The sequence below is a fragment of the Nomia melanderi genome, chromosome 6 (assembly GCF_051020985.1).
Source record: "Nomia melanderi isolate GNS246 chromosome 6, iyNomMela1, whole genome shotgun sequence".
Taxonomy (NCBI): domain Eukaryota; kingdom Metazoa; phylum Arthropoda; class Insecta; order Hymenoptera; family Halictidae; genus Nomia; species Nomia melanderi.
In genome coordinates this window covers 954,969-969,816 of record NC_135004.1, presented here as the reverse complement: position 1 = coordinate 969,816, position 14,848 = coordinate 954,969, and the positions used below count along the sequence as shown (strand labels likewise).

Sequence of the window (14,848 nt, the reverse complement as noted above, 5' to 3'; positions counted from 1 at the left end):
CGAAGTTCGAAGAATTTGTATTATTGATGTTTTTATGAAGAACATGTTTATCAACTGCAACAATTCAGAATTGTATACAAAGTAATCCATGAAATAGATTGTCAATTTCATAATTTGAATACACGTTTATTAACAACAAAAGTTCATATCATTAAAACCTCTCAATGTATACAGACGTATTATTTTATAATTAGATAGTTAATAAATATTATAGTATATAACTAACAAAAGCACAAAATAACTGTGACGGATGTAGCCAATGTGTCGGTAACGTCAATTTCTACTTATAGATAAAGTCAATTTCTATTTGTTGTTAGAAATTATTTAACTTCACATTTTAAAGTTCTTTTGTTAATATCCGTGATATTCTTTCTGTAAATAGTCAGTTAGAAACAATCCGTCATAGAAGTTGGTCGATAAAAATATTTCAACATTATAATTTAGCGAACATTGTAAATAAATATGTTGAATAAAGAAACACGCCACAGGGTCAGTATGTGGCGCCACCTAACGATAGACGAAAGTATCAATCGAAGCGCACAGCTCCATGACATTCCGTGAAGAAGGGACGTTCTGTGTTTCGCGCCTATGGTCTTGGGGGTTAATAATAAATAAACGGATTCCGTCACATGTTACGTTACTCCTACGTGCTTTGCATCTAGTACTTAGATTCTAGACAGCGTCTATGGCAGACGACGCGGGCTTCGACAGTGTCGCACATGCGACTGCTTGGACTACTCTCTTGGTGTAATGCTCGCGAGTTACTGCCGATCGCGCAGATCCTTGAACCGTTTCGAAAAAAAGGGAGAGAGTCAAACGAAGATTGAATGTAAATGCGACAAGACACCTCGTGTACTGGTGCAGACGATTCGCTCAGATCGGTTGTCGTTACCGTTCGCTGTGCGGTTCTTATTGCGTCGGAATACGCGGCACTGTACATTTTCGTTCGAAACCAGTTTACCCGGGCGCAGCACGGCAAGCGTGTACTAGTGGCTACGTATTCCTGTGTGTGTGCGAGTACATGCGGTGCAGCTTCCTTCGGGTTTACTTGGATTTATCTACCGACGCTGTGAAATGCTGACAAGCTGGCGACATGAATGCGGCAGTATAGTTCATACGGACACACCGCTCGCTACCTGTGAGTACTATTCCTTTCTGAGACATATTCCATTAACCTTGGTGCCCAACCAGCGTGTGTACAAAACATTAGAGGTTATATCCCGTATGGACAGCATTTGAAGTCGCGTAGAACAGGATACATAGGACGTACGAAAACACGGTGCGATACTACGGGATGTATATATATGTATAGGTTTATTACTTAAGGAGCAGGGATACTGTCGGCAGAATATAATCACCTTATGTTTCGGTTCCTTTTTCTTAGTTCAGAATTAAAGTAAATTATGAATATCGCCACTGTGTTTCTCGAGATAACGGTACACGATCGAAACTTGATTTTACATGTGACCGTTTAAAGAATTACGGCTTAAAATTCATCATGCGCAGACTTAAATTTTGACTTTCACTTTTACGTACGAGAACCTATACCAGAAACAGTCTGATTAGCTTTAGATATGCAAAGAATGTTCTAGCTTATTTTTTTGAATAAGGAAATATTTATTGATGACTTTTAATAGTATTCTTGTTTTTAAGGAGATACCTGTGACTGAATTATGAATAGAGATTCTTTTCTCTTGGTTGTTGAAATTAAGAATCTTCATTGCGTACATTCAAATTGAATCATCAAATTATTAATTACTCGAGTATTCGGAACACTCGTACCATCATTTAGCCTTCTCCTTTCACTACGCCAGGTAGGACGAAAATGACGCACGGACGAAGTATACAGGCATTATTCTACATCGGCTAATAAATGACACAATGATCTTCGAAGAACTGGTCATCACAGTGAAACAACGTTCACTTATAAAAACGGTTTCTTGTTTTTCAAGTTAATTTGCGAGGCTTCGGTTACTTTCCATTACAACGTAAGAAGCTTCAATTGATCGTCGATTGCCAGCGTTTCGAGAAATAAGGCTGATCCCCGCGTGTTAACAAATTCAATAACACGAATTAAAGGCAATTGCAATTGACGCGAATCAGGAACACCGTTGTTGTACCCGCGCTGCCCTTAATTTGTGCAATCATTATACAAGGGCAATCCGATAAAAACTGTAACGAAATAAAACAACATAATACGAGGTTGCCAATGGTGCGATTACAGTGTACTATAAATACAGCACAAAAATATAACTCAACGATACAGTCCAGATTTTCTAGTAGTTTGAATAATACTGAATTAATAACTGAGCTGTTTAGTTTGAAAGTAACTTAAGTCCATTTAAAAGAAAAGAAAAAACTGTTAAGGAATAAAAGGATAATATAGAATTAGACTTATTGTAACCATTAACTTGAGTTTTTGGGGAAATGGACTTAAGCGACTTTCAAAATAAGCAGCTTAATTGGTCTAGATACGCCTGTATGTTATTTTCCCACACAAGTAGCCCTACTAAGAAACTTAATTTATAAATACTTATTTCCCTTCATTATCTTGCGTTATGCGTAAAAATTGCAACAAAAAGAACGAATCGTGCGACAAAAATAAACCAGTTATACTAGCGTCCTGTAGAAAAAAACCTGATATTATTTATTGATCTGTCACATTCAAAAAGTTTCCTGTTACGATCGTGGTTGTGCTCCTTCTATTACGTGCGCGACGAAAATGGTAATACCACCATCTTTTTCTTACTCGTTGCGACTTATAAACGATAGGGGTACAGAATATTCGTAGGATCCTTGCGCGAAATTCCTTTGTGCCTGTCGCAGTTCAGCTTGACTACTTGTTGCATAATGCATCGATCACGCTAACCTAGCCGAGCCGCCTTTCCGCAGCATCTTCACCGCGTCCTCTTCCGTGACGCATACGGCCGCACAAATTGGTCAGCTGGACCTTCGACACACCCGGTAGTAGGTACTTGCCGGCCGTATGCATATATTGTCTCTCGCGCGCGTGCTCCCGAAAAGTCGATACGTTTCGTTTCTTTCATTCAACAATATGGACTTGCTGGCCTTGTGATAATTTCACCACGAATTGATCGATAACACTGGTAGCGTGGCAATGCTAAGCACGAGGGTCGATTCACGCCCTCGTACGTCCACTTCTCTCGGCCCAGTTCGGGACACGAAAGTGAAATCGAAGTTCAAGAGAAGCTGCCGTTACACCGGCCGCCGTTGGACGCGCAGCTTAATACGGTACCTCGACATTAGATTTTACGACGCTCCTACTATCACCGACAGAGGATTATTAAAAAAATGTCGAATATCACAAGCTGATTTAGACACGCGAAACATAGATAGACCAGACGCATATTTTGCAAAGGATTTTATTCAACCGAAGATATCGGAAACCATACAAACGTCCGCAATTTAAAGGAGAACTGGAAGTCAAGCGTATCGACGCTGCAACGTCAATTAAAACGTGTGTTTTCAGAATCAATTATAACCCGAAAGCATTGTTATATGCAGTTGAGAGTTTTCGATATTTTCGCGGACTTCGATAGAATATTTGTCCAATTTAAACAGAAATCCACGGGCGTCCGGTGGGTTTTATCGGGATGTGTTATTTTATCGTGGATTTCGCGTATCGCGGACGAGAACGCAGTGTTGCCCGGTTTAACGGCGGAACACGAAACGAATTGTTCATCACGTGAGCCGCATATGCTTCCTGAGCGTTGGCCAGGTTTTCATTCCGTTCGTCCCAATTTCGTAAAGTTATTTCTGTAAAGAATGGGGACGGCCTTTTGTTTCGGGCCGCCACCATCCTCATCCCACGTAACCCGCGAAATTCGGCGGATGTCATTAAAATCGGTTTGGCAGAAATCCTTCCGGCCCTAAGCCGCGCATCTGCCTTCCGGCGTTTCGCTATTTATCGGGTAGCCGTGCCAACACCGATCGTATCGAGGACTCCTTGGAAGTGCTGCGTGGAACTTTACCCGGGGTGCTTCCATTTTATCGGCGATGCCGTGCTGAAGGAGACGCCAGTCGATGAGTCCGATAGATCCCGAAGTATTTGGGGCGAAAATTTCGAAGGGATTACAGTTGTAGAGAGTTTCAGCTCTCGCTTTGTTCGATCACGTTCAAAAGAACCGATTACGGAGAGAAATGGTTCCGTGATTATTTTATTGATCGACAACCGGAATCTGCATAACTTACAACGTTTATTCACTGTCACCTAGTCTTCTGATCTTGTCCTGATGATAATGTGGCTTGGGGAAACACTACGAGTGAAACGATGTTTGTCCCAGTCGTTGAAAGGTGAAAGGAGTAGGAATTATGGAATCGAAATTGCTTCGTATTTGTTTCGGTTGAATTCAGCTGGAATCGTTGTGCAGCATTTATTGTAGTAAAAGCGTTTAATTAAAGGTACTGTATTAAATTGAAGGTGGAAACTTGAGTTTATTCGCAACAGTATCTCAACGGAAATGGCATTATGTTTTTAAATCATCGTTAACTAATAAGTCAGTAATGAGCCATTTAAGCTTCTATAACGTACGATTAGAATCTGTAATCGATTCCGCGAATTTCCATCTGCGTTTGATAAGTTAGTGTATATGATATTGTCAATTGATTTCGGCGTTGATTTCGCGAAATTGATTAGCTTATTTTTAGCCAGATTCCAGTTACATTCCAGGAGTCCCGCGTGTATCGTCACAGCCTGTTCTTCGATTGTTGATACGGATTATTGTTTATTTCTACGAACAGGTAGCTCCGAAATTTAAATGAGCAGCTGTTAATCCAATTGCGTGTACAAGGCAAACGCGTCCGCGTGCAACCTGCTCCGATGTGATCCTCGCAGACGCATGACCGCGTTGACAACGGAAATGGTTTGAACAGTGCCAATTACAGAAACGTGATTTGGACGGGTGCCTGCGCGCGCGATTAAAATGAAATTCACCGGCATCGTTTATTTCCGCGAACAATGTCTATCCGTTGATCGAACATTTGACGGAATGATTGCTGTATTGCATTAAAAGATCAATTTATCTGATGGCACACGGAAACAGCTGGAACGTTAATGATGACAAAACGGTATACTATTCTTTTTATGAATACCAACCGTGTCATACTTGTTTTATGCGACTCGAATCATTCGGCGTAATAGTTACGTCGAATTTATCACGCCCATCTCTCTCTGTTGGGCCAAGATAGCATTAGAAAACACAGATAAAAACGGAGATTAATGATAATCGCAATATCTATACTCCTTCCCGCAATCGCCAATCAGAATGGTAGTAATTCTCGGAAAGGTAGACACGATAAAAGAATTTCGATATCATTGAACTGAATATTCTGTAGTATTTGACTATGTCTCAGTTACAAGGTAGTTCAGTACTGAAATCGTTGATACTTAATGTGTCAGTGTTTCGCTCTGTATACGAGAGATAGGTGAGTGAGTTAGGTTTGAACATTTTTCAAAGTAACAGTACTATCGATCGCTGGTGTGTTATTATTTTAACAAGCTTCTGTTCTGTGATCATCGCAATGCGCATATTATAATTTCCATGGTGGATTGTAATTTTTCGATTTCACTGAATGATTTTATGTAACGAAACGTTGTGCCGAGAAAGGCGCGGCATCACGTGAGCCCTATCGACACATCGAACGTTGTTCCCGTTCGCAAACACGAGAACCACACCGTAAATACACCACCCACGCCTTCGCGTACGCACCCATAAGGGCCGCTCCTCCTTGTTACACTATTCCCCGACTTATCTGTTGCCGTGTCCGATTCAACATGCGATTTCGTCTATAAGCCAATTACAGGGATCACGCGACTTTTTCGTGATTTGCCGTTTCACTTTAATCCGTCGTCCCCGATATTCGTTACAATCCTCGGGGAGCTGACCTCATCGAGGAAATTCCATTTTCGGAATGACATGCATATTCCGTTCGTTTCAGAGCGATGCGTCGTCCGATCTTCGATCTGCGGATTCTTCGGTTGTTTCAATACATTCGAAAATATTTTCAATCGTTTCACTTTCGAACTCGTATTCTGAAGGTATTTTAACGCGTTAAGCGTCATGCCAGTCTCTGATAACCGACGCTTTTGAATTACTTGAAAACAATCGTAACATGCAAGATAACCCATGTCCAATGAAAATGTTTAATAACGTAAACAAGCAGATAATAGTGTAATGCAAGGATTGTAACTTCGAATAATTAATAATTACTCGTACTTATTCTTTGCTATAAAAGAATTACTCTACGGAAAAACGATGCAAACTGTTGTGACACTTAACGTATTAACCAGTTAACTGTGGAATTTAGTTGGAAAAACCTCTCGTTCTGCGCGCAATAAAATCGAAAAATCGAGCGTGTACTCGTCGAACGCAGGACGAATGCACGTAGAATATATTTTAATGGAAGATCAAAGCGAAACAAAGAAGAATTACATGTTTATGTGAAAAAATAATGAATTCATCGCTGAAAGAATTAGTATCATGTCAAGCTTTACGATGACGTGTATACTCGTCAAACACAGTTAACTGGTTAAACTATCATTTGCATTTGAACGCGCAAGTATTAGGGATCAAGTTCAGTTTCGGAGAATAGCAGTAATCTTATAAGTTTTCAATAGTCGTAATTAGAGTGGCCGAGGGTATTAAAATTTGTAAATTCTTGTCCGTGCAAGTTCCAAAGAAAATTAAGTGGATCTATAGAGCTGCTTTAAAGTAGTATTTTAAACTAATCTTCTTTTAAGGGGCCACAACATAAATAAAAAGAGTCGCGATAATTTATCACGTACACATATACCGGTTCAAAGTATGAAATGCGATTCCTGCAGTGGTTCATAGTTTTAATATTGTTGAAAAATGTTCTTAGCGTACATAGGAAGAGTCCAGATTACGATGAATTCGAAGACCGTAGGCGCTTGAAGTTGGCCAAGGTTGAAAATAAAATGAAGCCACATATTTCCAGTTGCCAAAAAGATATTTGAACAAATGAACCTTTATATTGTGTAAGCGTTTCATAATTGTTTCTCTCTCTGTGCAATGTTTTCTTTGTGCTCCGAGCGTAAGATGTTTGTCCTTTTTGCCCCATCCTTATTTCCACCGTACTGGAAGCACTCCCGCGAGGATCTTCGTAAAATCGATAAATTCGAATCGATATGTGCGTTTCGTGTTTCTTCCTCTTCTTTTCACTTCGAATATAAGCTGAAACGCGGAATTTCATATGTTCGAATTTTCTACGGAATTTCATATGTTCGCCAGTCTCGCGACAAACGCTAAAAATGTTCAGAATGGCGACATTTTATCAAATGAAACGTACATTCTCCATCAAATATTCGAAAGATATAGACTCCAAGAAGACTCGAAAATAAACGGGTCAAGTGCAGAAAGTTTTAGCCTGCTGGAATGTAATTTTACTTTGCTTACGCAAAATAGTTACGCGATCGTTACGAATACGTGATGTTGTCACTGAAATTATTACATTCGGTATCAGACAGAGAGAGAGCGGTAATGAGATAGAGGTATACCCACAAGTTGCGTTAAAGATCGATGCTCCTAAATGCACCCCAGAGAGTTGACATTTCGACCGATGTTTCTAAAGTGTAATGGCCTTAAAAAGTGTCAGGAATTCATTTCCGTTAAAGGGCAACTTCCAGCAATAAAGGTTTTGGGGCACGTAAGTCACTTATATTTCGCTCGCCGCGGTAATAGATACGCCAAGCTATTCGGAATCGATAGATTTCAATTACTTCTTCGGGCACCTTGATCATTTCCTATGAATTTCGATTAGCCTGTTTCTGTTACGAATATCGTTGCATTCCGTGCTACTCTCTTTTTCATAGATCCCATCATATTCCACATAATCGAACGTCGATCGAGTATCGATGAATATCTCGTTAACTTTGTCGAGTACCTATACCTTTAACTGTACTGTTCAGATTACAGTTATCGCGGTATCGCGATAATAACTTTCCTGTCCTGCGTTAAACGCTTTAGCATCCACGTAATCAGTTCCTTGCGACACCTTCATTTACGAAGGCAGCGCACTAATAATCCGAGAAACTACATAATCGAGTGACAAACTTACGCGCAACACACAAAATTCGCGCTTAACTTTCTCATCCCTTTAGCTACTATGCGCCTCTATAGTGGCTTTCCGTTGAGCAACTTTCCAGGACAAAAGCCCAGTGTAGCGGCTTTTCCCTAAGTGACGTTTCAGAACAAAAAGCCTTTATAAAGACACTTCTTTCCTTCCCACTTCCTTCCATGAGAATAAACCAGAAATATTACTGACGACACAGATACAAACCAAATGTCTTACTAAACACGTGAAAACTCAGAAACTCCACTATCCCCGAGAAAAAGTTTAGAACATGCAAGACTTTCTAGTTAACCCGACTCCATCGCAGAAAGAAAATACCCTACCGAGTCCCTGTAGCTGGAACGACGACAATAGCCAACCATTGCACTCTAATTACAGCAACTTTCTTCCTAGTATCTTCCACGAGAATAAACGAACAATATTACTGACCCGGATACCAACAAAATAACATATTAAGTACGTAGAACTCAAAAAGTCCACAGTCCTCGGCGCAAAGTTTAAGACCTGGACTTTCCAGTGAACATGTAGCGATCATACGTCACATATGTGTGACGCAACTATTAGTACAGATTTCCCAGCGTGACACATGTGTGACGTTGCTATGATGGTATTAACATACATTTGGTGTTATCATATTGTTGCTTTGGCTATATCAAAGTGAAACGACTGCAAGAAAGGCACACGTGATCCACAATGAGGGTATTTCAAGTTTGACCGTGGTCGCAAACGTGTTAACCAGACTCCTTCGCGAAAAGATGATACTCTGTACGCTACTTTGCTCTCTGTAGCGGGAACAGTGACAATAGCCGACCATCGCACTCTAATTACTATAGCCTCGCAACATTTGGTTAATTCGAGTGACGTGAGCGGCCATTGTGTTCTGTCCCTCCCATCCCAAAAAAACTGGGAACGCAGTCCATCGGGCCGCAGTTAATTCGGCCAGCTCTACATCATCCATTGTACCCGACTGGCTGTAATCGTACCCGGCTAGCGTCTCGCGATTAATTACACGCGAACGGCCGCGTAACGGATGATGGTACGTGCACGGTCTAATTTATCGAATCAATCGTGGCCGATGTCAGACAGTCGATGCATGTGTCACGCGCAAAAGATTGCGGGCGTCTGTCCGGGGCTGAGTCGCGGGGGAGGACGGCGCGATGCCACGCGTCTGTCAGGTAATAGCTCACGACCGCGTCCTGTCGATATGGAAACCCGGCGCGGTGTCTGGGAAGCCAGCACAAAGGACCGTAGTAAACGTGCACGTGCGGCAAGCGAAGGAACGCCGCGAAAACTAACGAGGAAAGTCGATGATTTAACCGCTTCGCGCCCTAGATACCGCGAGCACTCGCGTATCCTCCCCGGCGAATGGAACACGTTCCGCGTACCGTAATCTAATCACGTACAATTATCATTATGTGACCTCTTATCCGCGGTGCGCGATCGCTTCGAGGAAGACGCGCGCGTTGTTCGTTCGTCTCTGATGTTGATGTTTCTATAATACGTCTATATCGAGCTGCCTGGACTTTCCGAGCGAATTTTCATGCGATAGTGAAACGCGTTCTATTTTCGACGCAAGGAAACTTTGTTTAATGATATAGGGTAACGGCGCCTTATACGGGACACCAAAGTATTTCGGAGGATAAGTAACTTGATGCGCCAGTTACCGTGGGAAACACTTCATTGGTAATAAAAAACAATCGTTTTAATAGTCGAACATCAATTAAGAATTTATCATTGAATGTGAAGCATTATTGTATTTAGTAACACGTTAAATTGTCTGATAGACGAGTTGAATAGTGAAATTTCTTGATATAGATAGTCTAAGAAATTTTATTTTTTCGTGGTTTATCATTGAGCAAATTTGTTTTTCTTCTGAGGTAGTTATTCTGCGAATTTATTTTCTTTTTGGGGTTACTACTTTTCTATTGGAGTACGTGGGTTTCTAATGTAGAACGTTACATATTGTTATGTTACATTCTTATTTTATCGTCGCAATTACAAAAATGATGATAATGGAAAATATGTCCAATGCACTGGGTTTACGGAGAATGTAATGATCCCGATGTGTTATTCAAATATTCAATGTATAAAAGAAAAGAAGGGAAGAAATGAACAAAACATAAGTTCAGGAAAGTAGAAAACTCGCGTATTTATCTTGTTTAATTTCATAAATATTCATCTCTCGCTATAAAAACAAGTTTTGTGTAGAGATCGCTGTTTTCCATTTTATTCGGATTTTCGACCGTATTTTAAAGGCGTTTTAATGTTTGCATTGTTATCGATCAGTGTACGAATATTTATTAATCTCTTTGTGTTTTGATGCAAGTTTCATTGGAAACAATACATACTTCTCGTTTCAGCAAGCTTTTCAAATCAAGTATTCCATAATTATACAAGTACTATTACCTCTCTTATTTCGTACGATCGGTTTTCTTCGTCTTTCGCTATCATTTCCCCGCATCCTTTATAAAAAACACTTATTTGAAGTTGTTTTCAAATACAGATACAAAGGTATAACGATAGTTATCCTCGCTAATAATAGTAATTAAACGTTAACTTAGTAAACATCAGCACGAACCTATGAGAGAATTCTCGGAATGAAAACCGTGACGGGTTCTTCCTTTGTTTTCGTTTGTTTGTTTCGAAAAAACATTTGCGCAGTGGCACGGACGCAGCTTGAAAAACGTATGAGATCCTTTCTGCGATTGGATAACGCACGCAGCAGATTAAATCCGCGAGACAGAGGTAGTTAAAAGCGACGGGTCACGTGACCAAGAAGCTCACCAGCTTACAATATTCTTCGTAACGGTGGATCCTTATCGAAAATAAGAAATTTTATAGTTAAGGTCAACATTAGCGACGTTTCCGTAAGTCCTTTGAAGATCCTGGGCCGCCTCGGTGTGCTTCCGCAAAGACTTTTCATCTCGTTGACCTCATTTACGACTCCCGGGACTACCTTTTTTTGCTTCTTGCCTCGGGCGGGTCTACGTTTCCGTCCAGAAGCGGCAGAGACACGCGATGCATCGCCCCACCTTTCGTAAAAATGAGAATTCATTGGGAATTTTCGTAATTCTGTGCACGCGCGCACCACAATTGCCCCTGATCTTTATTACGTTAGGCTGAACTATTCCACCTGCGTCATCAATTTATTCGGTTTATTACGATTAATAAGCCACGAAGGATGCCCATTAGACCGTTGCAAGCAGATCGACTGATTTTCGCCGGCGATACCTACGGACGGTTGGTTTCAAATATTAAACGGATTAATTACACGGACTGCGGTTGAATAAATCGAACATGCCATCGCAAACACTACGCAATTCCCCTGGAACGATACCACAAAGGCCGTAATTTGTTTACGTCGCGTGTAGTTTTTGTTGATTTCATTCTGTCGAAGTGAAGCGGGATTCCCCGTCTGAAGCGTTAAATTGAATTTCACGCGGAACTCGATTGCAAAGTTTGATTAGAGATTTCTCAGTACCTGCCGGGAGAGATTGGTCTAATTTAACTGAGACTACGTGTTTAACCTATTCGTTTAGCCCATTACGGGCCACTCGGTTGGGTAACTGTTCTGAGACAAACCGGTAAATATGTAGTCCATTCAACTCCTACAACAATTTGCAAAAAATAAATTTACCTATTACAAATACACGAATAATCTTTATTAAACAGTCAACTTTACAAATTCTTTAAAATCTCTGAACGCTTTAGGCGCGAAAAGTCCGCAGTCGTTCACGGTAGACAAATACCGTCAACTGTCAACGTCCTTAACGCGATGACTTTCACGAGAATTTCGAGTGTTTTGTATAGCAATACATATTCTTTCATAACAAATGGTATTAGAAATAATATTAATGATAATGATACCACAGTACTCGTATTACACTATCACCCAGCTATTCGTGTTACTAAATATTTTTATTCGACATCAGTTTTCTTATTGCAATTCTATGTAAGCAACCTGGAAGCTCCTGTCAGCGGCGACCACCGTAACAGTCAACCTGTTAACAGCTGCCATTCACGAAAATATATAAAACGTAAACATAGCATTAAAAAAAAGTCGCTTCACGTGCTTGCCGAGCTGCTGCAAAACCGATTCGCGAAACGGCTGTGGGAGGAATCAAACGCGTCGCCCGCGATACATGGATCGTGTTTTACCTTTTTAACGATCTTAATTAGCAAGGATCCGGTGTCGGGCATCGCGTGACCGTTGCGGCCGTGGTATTCCCGGCGGATCAATGAGATCGGTAGTATCGATCGCGGTGAATGGCGGGACACCCAGTCATTGATCGGTTCCTTGGCTAGTAGTCCGTCAGTCGAGTTTTCACAGCGTGAAAGTGCGTACGTACGCGATGATCCTCTGCCGCGGATCCGCGCGCCGCCCGAGCGGCCCGTGTCGCTTTATCGTCGCGTTTTTCGGCGGCCAGTAACGACACCGGCACGCCACGGGTACCCGCGATCCAGTAACATCATCGTGGCGATGATTGATCGTCGGTTCACGGAGGAATCGAACTCTCGCGTGGTCGGGGACCATATGGAGCGCGAACGTATTTTGCACCCAGTGCTTGCCGTGTCGCGTTGTTGACAAGGTGTCCCCTTGGCGCTCGCTGAGGAGCTTATCCTCTTTTCTGTTTTTTTTTCGCCCTTTCTTCCATTTTTCTTCAATTTCTCGAGGTACACGTCTCGCGCCTCGAATTGTCCGCCGCCTGGAAGCATCTTGGTGTTTTACGGTCCCGTAGTAGCGTGCTCGTTCCGAATCTCGTCTGACCATGTACGGAATTCACTACTGAATCCCGAAAATCTTCGTCGTCCGATGAATCGAAGCGGTGGTGATTCTGTATCGATCACGGGAAATTTAAAAGTGATTCAGAAATCGAAGTGTACGATAGATGTTCCGTTCCGTAGTAGGGGAAGCGGTGCAGATTTCCTCAATCTTGGTGTTATTTGACGAGGTTAGTCGAGGCGGCGACCACACGATAGCAGGTGTCACGAGCCGCGCCGCTTTTCGCTGAGACACGGAGCCCGGCCAGCGGGACGACGATTCTTGTCGAGCGGAACTGTGAGATCGATCGAAAAACGGCCACCAAAAATCCGCCTTGGCCGGCCCGGTTAAAAGTAGTGAGTAGAAACGTGCTTTTCGTGAAATCTTGTCTTTGCGCCTTGGGGAATTTGTCTACCGTTGAAGGCCTTTTTTCGGGTGATTCGTACTGTACAAATGTTTTATCATTTTTCTTTCTTCCGTTGGACATTGAAGATGGTAATTGAACAGGTGTAACGTAACGTTGGAATCAACAGTTTGTCTATATGCTACGCTATACAAAAGGTGATAGGAGGCATTATGAAAGACACGGTTTCGCTTGTCGAGAGTAATGACTGCGCGTTTACGACAACGAAAATAGTACTTGAAAGATAGTATTCGTGTCAAGGGAACTTTTACATAAATTTACACGTTACTCGCACCCGACGATGACGAACGACCTAACGTCCTTCGCTCTGCATACAATGTTTGTTTCGCTTCCCTTCGTCAGCTTCTCCCGGACGCACAAGACATTTCAATTCGTTTCCCTTTTCGACGTCGAAGCTAGATCGTTTTCATACGTTGCGTCGATGCTTTTCTATTCCGTACCTATCAATACGGTTCTAATGTTCGAGTAACTTATCAGCAGCTGTGTCGCTCGCGCACTCGTGTGCGGCGAGTTATCGTCACCGGACCGTTAATTGTCATAAAGGTGTAACGGTGCTCGCGTTATGAGTCACACGCTCGTCCCTAGATCATTTGCGTTCGATTTTAGCAGCGCAGGAATATTAACGAAGCAGCATTTTCTTGTGATATTTCAGGGAAACGTTGAACGCGTAAAGTAAATTCATTGCAATAGTTTTTGCCGTATTTATTAGGTTACAACGTAAGCTTGTAAGCATTTTTCAGAGCTAAAACTTTATCTTTGTGCCATCGCATGTCGGTGTTCTATATTACCTTTTTTATCGCGTTTCTGTATAAATTTACATTTATCGGGTTCTTTGTTCCGCGTTAAATGGTATACGTCATCCGATGACTCTTTCCTTTCTCCGAAAATTCCGTATCAGTCTTTCAAAATGCTACGATAAGAGTTTTATTTGAAGAAGGAGGCGTGTCGTGGAATTATAACTGAACCTAACGAATGGTAATTTATTCGGACGTGTCAATATTTGGGGACTTTAAGGAACACACGCGCGGAAACGTTTTCGATGGTTACTCTTGCTACCCGATCCACGAGTTAAGTATAACCGACAAGAATTACCGAAGCTACGAGTATTCTTGACTTCAGTATTACATCATCGCAGACTTCTCGAACGATTCGTAATCTCGCGCGCCAGCTCACCTGCGTGCGGCTCGCCACGCCGGAAATCTGTGCAACTTCGCGTTGACATTGCATGCTTCGAATAACTCCTGCGAGCACGCTAAAACTATTCCGTAACACTTAACGAGGGAATGCAAGAAATTTGGTTGTCTCCCCTGGAGTACTTTGACACCGGCTCCGGCGAAATCTTTGGAGTAACAGTTATATTTTTTAATAACTGAATAAAAGTGTTTTTCGGAGAAAATTCGTGGGTAAATTTATAAAATACTATTTTGGAACAATTATGTTTACACATGTTTTTGGTATACGCCATTGATGGTCGAGACAATTTGGAAGTAATCTTCCTATTTTTGTAACTACTCGTTGAGGGTTTTGACATGTGCAGCTAGAACTCGATG

At 41.7% G+C, this 14,848-nt stretch overlaps 1 protein-coding gene across 10 annotated transcripts in view; it reads left to right on the top strand.

Annotated features, from left to right (window-relative positions):
• Positions 1-558: 558 nt before the first annotated feature.
• The window catches only part of ATP8A (ATPase phospholipid transporting 8A1), a 32,125-nt gene continuing 17,835 nt past the window's right edge, over positions 559-14,848 (top strand). For 7 of the 10 annotated variants that reach the window (XM_076368858.1, XM_031989018.2, XM_076368857.1 and 4 more), the window contains exon 1: positions 559-1,138. The gene's annotated coding sequence lies outside the window, so the exon portion shown is untranslated. Of the gene's footprint in view, positions 1,139-3,158; positions 3,253-5,297; positions 5,446-12,388; positions 13,231-14,848 lie in introns of those variants that run through there. The other 3 variants (XM_076368856.1, XM_076368855.1, XM_076368854.1) reach the window with 3 other exon arrangements.